Source organism: Notothenia coriiceps, unplaced genomic scaffold (assembly GCF_000735185.1).
Source record: "Notothenia coriiceps isolate Sejong01 unplaced genomic scaffold, NC01 NC01_scaffold00029422, whole genome shotgun sequence".
NCBI classification, from domain to species: domain Eukaryota; kingdom Metazoa; phylum Chordata; class Actinopteri; order Perciformes; family Nototheniidae; genus Notothenia; species Notothenia coriiceps.
In genome coordinates, this window is record NW_011362123.1 from 11,083 (window position 1) to 16,741 (window position 5,659).

The 5,659-nt window shown below is 44.0% G+C and overlaps 1 pseudogene; it reads right to left on the reverse strand.

Annotated features, from left to right (window-relative positions):
• The window catches only part of LOC104958808 (centrosomal protein of 76 kDa-like), a 14,827-nt pseudogene extending 10,143 nt beyond the window's left edge, over positions 1 to 4,684 (reverse strand).
• Between the last annotated feature and the right edge of the window lie 975 nt (positions 4,685 to 5,659).

The following is a 5,659-nucleotide window of genomic DNA, read 5'->3' on the forward strand; positions in this document are numbered from 1 at the left end:
TCAGCTGGGACTTTACATTCACTTCCTATAGACACGGAGATGTTTAATAATGCAGTCTAGCCGAGTCACTAAGAGCAGGGAGGGAGCAGAGCAGATTCTAAACCCCGGATATCTTGTGGTAGCATATGTAATTAATTTACAGGTATAGACACGTATATATATTTATATTGTACCAACAATCTGTTTCAAAGGCTGAGGGTTGTAACTCCTCTAGGGAGCCATAAGAATTATTAATGGGAAGAAAAGAAGAAAATATAGTTTCTGACCCTAAAATGTATAATATTATTTTATAAATTCTTTTTCTTGGATCTTTTGCATAATGCCTTAAACGTTATTTCGGTGTTTCTCCAAAAAAAAATTGTTTTTAAAAGGAAAACAGGAAGCCTGCCTCCATTATTTATTATGCGCCAGAGAGGTCAGGAAAGCTAAACAGGCCTTCAACCATGAAATACCCCGGCCAAAAAAATGTAATACCTTATGTAACACAAAAGTTTTCAGTGTAGTCGGATGCATCAGCTTGTTAATGTTAGGATTGGTGATTATACAGCATGACATTTCAGTATCACACTGTTGCTCCTTGGTATTTATCCCTTTTCCATACCGACTCCCATCAGCTCCACAGCAAACAGGTCCTTCCCATTGGGCGGAGCAAGAAGGACACCCTCCAGTCCAGGGAGTAGGAGGAGACCAGCATTGTCTCACTGCGATGGTGTCCCCGTCTTGATTCAGCACCAAATGAACCGGGTGCAACAAAAGACAACATGGTGGTCCCGTCCGTAACATTGTGCTGCCTCACCTGCCAGTGCCAGAAGTTTATTACAAAATTACAAAGTGCAGCATAGCATCATTTATTAATCAACTGTATAACAACCTGGTAAGGTCCTGATGGTCCTGTGTACCTTTGTGCACTTCTCTGTGGATCTCCTAAGAGGAAGCCCCTCCCTCTAGGTCCGGCTTCGCAGGCACAGGGCACTGGCCTTCCGAGCGGAAACCTCTGGTTTACGGAAATGCAGTAGACTGGTAAACGTAGAACACACCTGACCAGGTAAAGGCTCTGGCTCCTGGAGGTGGCTCCCAGAAAGGCCCTCCCACCAAGCACTTGGAATCCACCAGGTGCCGCCCTGGATGGGTCAATATTGGCTGCAATTATTTAAAAAATTGTTTTTGGTTAAAATGTTCCAATACAACAAGGACAAAAAAGTGAAGATAGTAGGCATGTTACAATGTTTGGTTTATTTAGACTTTAAATTATGTTCTCTTACTTTGTTTTTCAGCCTGAGTAATATTTCCTTGTCACAAAGTGAGTGGCAGGCTTTGGAGGGGATCCTTGGTTCTGCCATCTGTGAGTACTTCCTACCAAGAGTAACCACATGACTGAAGTTATTCAGAAAAGTGGTTTATTGTGATAGGAAGAATTTACAGTACCCGTAATTTCGGACAAAAAAAGAAAATAATAACCGCGCCCTTTTTTCCCATTTTTCGACGCTGCGGCTTATATAGACGGTGCGGCTAATCTATGGATTTTTCTACAGCTAACGGCCACTAGGGGACCTCACTAAATCCTATGGATTTACAGGTTACAGTCCACCACCTTTAACTCTATGGGCTCTATGGCCGGTCCGCGCCCCGCACCTTTTTAAAGCGCGCGGGCTCCAGCCATGGAAAGCTCGGAGGCCGGAAAAGAGTGAGACAGGTAGCGCGCAAAAGTAAAAGTGGAACCGAGAGTGGTACGAGAGACAGAACGAGAGCAAGACAGACAGACATTACGAGAGCGAGACAGTTTGTCCCCGTACCACTGGTTGAAAACCACTGCTGTAGATCACTGCCGGTACGTGCGCTGGGAGCGCACCGTTTAAGTTTGAAAGTTGAAAAGTTTGTGTGTCTGAAACGCTATGTGATACAGTACAGTTTACACAGCACAGTACATGTTCTGTAGCTACTATTGCACTAAATGGTAACACTTGAATACGTTATGCAAATATGCAACTTGTTTGTTGAAATGTTAATAAATGGGAGCTTCCTCAAACAGCCATCTCTTTCCCGACAATCCCCTCTGTGCACGAACCCTTGGTAATTAAACATTAAAACACCTGCGGCTTATAGTCCAGTGTGGCTTATATATGTACACATCATTCAATTTAGCTGCTGCGGCTTATATTCAGGTGCGCCTTATAGTCCGAAAATTACGGTATTTTAAAATGTTGGAATCAAATTAGTTCAAGTGAACTAATCATTAAGTATGTCACTTGGAAAAATTGCCTGTTAAAGGATGGCCAACCTGGGTAAACTGTAGGTCCTTCATTACATCATCTATGATGCCCCTGTGCTGCAGAGCACGTAGAAAATCAGCCTGGGACAGAGAGCGATGTGCAGGCCCGTGGTCCTCCCTCACAGTCTCAGCTAGCACCTCTCGGATCCTCCCATGGATATTCATCTGATAATCAAAAAAGACAGAATAAACACTCTCATACAGTTAGTAGGAGATGTCTCAGAGCTAACACATTTTTTTCAAGGTGACTAAATATCTTGTATAGAGAGACACTTTGTAATTTAAGGTTAATTATGCATGGTTTCCCATACCCCACAGCAAATGTATGAATATCATCTGACAACCGCTGACATCACACTTCTGTGTTTGTTTACAAGCCATCAGCCATCTTCACTGTGCTGGGGCGATTGGTGGTCAAAAAGCAGCAGTGCTTATTATCATGAAAATCTTGATGGGAAAGAAGAAACCTGTATTTTGTTAGAATCTTAGTACAAATGCAGTTTCAAAATAGAGAATTGCTTTTGAGACATGAATATCTTGATGTAAATACAAACACAGTGGTTCCATATTGAACCAGTAACTAGGAAAAACATGTGTGCACTTTCATCAATGAGTGAGTGGAAATGAATTTGCTAAACGTTTGAAAAAGCTAAAGATAAAATTTACTGTATTGGTCCCAATTTGGGAAATGTTTTCGTCAAAGCAACATGTAAACAACGTATTGCACATAGTGTGAACATGTAAAAGAGTAGAAAATAAAAAACATAAAATATAAACATATCGAGATAGAAAATAAAACCGAACAAAAAATATACATATTGCCCATGAAATATATATATTTCTGTAGACTGTCAAATATATACCATATGAAGAGCCAATTACTGCTTCGAATATTTTAAAGTAGGATATTACTGACAACTGTGCAAGGAATAGCAGATTAAATTAAATCTAAATGTAAAAGACCTTTTACGTATCTGTACATTGTGAAGAAAGATTGATGAAGAACGGGTTGTAAAGGTAGTGAAGTCCAGTTATCAAAGCAACATAAGAAACGATGTAATAACTGTTAGTGTCAACTGTTGTAAAGTGTTATTGCAGGAATCCTGTATCTGTCCTTGTGACAGGGCAGCTGATCCGCCTGTAGAGAAGCAGCTCCTGTCTGTCCAGCTGCTGGTGGAGAGGGTAGGGTCGACAATGATGGACAATAGTTGGTAAGTGTCCTCCTCACCAACCATCAATATTCTATATCATATAGGCTTCGCCCTCCAAGGCTATTGCTATTGGGTAATCCCACTGCGCATGCGCAGCACTGACAGACTTAATCCACGCCCACCTATCATGTGGGCCCCAACTACGGACTCACTTCCGTATAAATAGGAAGGAGGCCCGACAATCTGCTCCCACTTTTCTTCAGCACTCCGTTGCAGAAGCATTGTCAGGCAGAAGCACTTTTCAGAGCTGCAGGCTAAAAAGCAAAGATTCCTCTTCTAATTATTAAGATGCCAAACAGGATACATTATGAGTTACGACCGTTGCTCACGGTGTGAGTCCTGCCGGGGATTGGAGCATGCAAACGCGGCTCTCACTCCCCAGGTGTCGTGCACTCATTGTGTCTGCCTCCCTCTGGCCCACAGACAGCGGAGAGCGGACGCTCTCGCTGCTGCGGCCGGGGATGATTGGCTAGTCCAGGAGTCTTACTCAGTGGACCAAGCCCTTGACTTATTGGATCCGAGTGGCGGGCAGCAGTCAGACGGCTCCTTCCCCCCCAATTCACGGATCACCATGTGGTTCCCCCATCCTCCCTCTCCTCCGGACGGAGGACACCGGGCTGACACCGGCTCCCGGGTGCCTATCTGCCGTCGATAGGCGGTATTCTCCAGGAACTCCCGGAGATCATCAGAAAAGGCAGCTGCCTAATGAGATCTCCCCGTTCCCCCAGTTCAGGAGAGCTCTGCTCCTGATGACAGCTGCATAATGTGCCTCCTACACACACCTCCGCTCATTCCTCCAGCGGGTTTGAGCGTGAACGCGCCTCAATGTCCGGTTTACGAGCCTTCTCCAAAACGGCGACATGATGAGCCGCTGTGCAATACAGCGTGTGGAGGTGCATAAACCAGCTGTTTTTAACCTGTCGGTTAACAGGCAGCTGGGCTCGCCGTTTGAGCTGGTTGCTTCTAACCTGTCGGTTAGCAGGCAGCAGGGCTCGCTGCACAAGCCAGCTGTATTTAACCAGTCGGTTAATAAACAGCAGGGCTTGACGTTTAAACCGGCTGCTTCCAACCTGTCGGTTAGCAGGCAGCACGGTTTTTCCTCTGTCCCAGATGTGCCACCATGTGTCTAATGTAGCCTTTCCCAAACTCAGGGTCGCGACCCAAGATGGGTCGCAGACCCGCTTTGATTGGGTCGCCAGTTAAATGCATTGCTACACACACACAGCTTCAGAGCTGATGGCTGCGTTGCAAATACAATTTTTTTATAATTTTTGTATTTTATTTTTTATTTTGAAAATGAAATTATGCAATATAGCATTGTATATTGAATGAGTTAATTTTCTAAATACAAATAATCTAAAAATAAAAAATTGTATTTGTATCAGCTCTGACGCGTCCCCCGCGAAAGTTTTCGCGCTGTCTTTTTATTGTCTGTTGATTAATCCCGATCGTACATGATGGCAAAAAGACGATACAAAGAGGAGTTTTTAAACGTTGGCTTCACAAAAGCTGTTAGAAATGGAGAGGAGCGGCCTCAGTGTGTTTTATGTGGAGAGGTGCTCAGTAACGAAAGCTTGAAAATGAATAAATTGGACCGGCATCTCCAAACAAAACATCCTCTGCATCGGGACAAATCGAAGGATTTTTTCATCTGCAAAGAAGAGTCTTTCAAGAAGCAGTGTTTTGACGGCGGAAAAGTAAGTCACTCATTTTAATCATTTGTTTTGTGTTTTTGTGAGTTTGTCAGGGTCTGTTGTGAAATTGGTTCGTTAATGCAAAGTTGGATGAAATGCAGACTGAGCCCCGGAGCGGACCGCCAGCTGCGCGCTCTCACGCGTCCTCTACTCGCTCCCGCGAGTCCACTACATTCTGCAGCGGCTAAGATTTCTTCTGTGCGCGCTTGGATCTTTTGTGCAAAAACCCTGTCAAAATCCCTCTGTGGGGATTCCCCACAGTATTGAGTATGTAAGTCGCTTTGGATAAAAGCGTCTAACAAGTAACATGTAGTGTAATGCGCTATAAATGCGGTTGCCAGGTCCACATTGGGTATATAGCGTACTCCGGCTGCTATTAAAAATCACCCAATAACCCAGCAATGTTAATGATAATATCTTCTCTGTTATTTTTCAGGCATTCAAAGGGAACAGAGGGGCACCGAGGGCATCCTATCAAGTCAGCC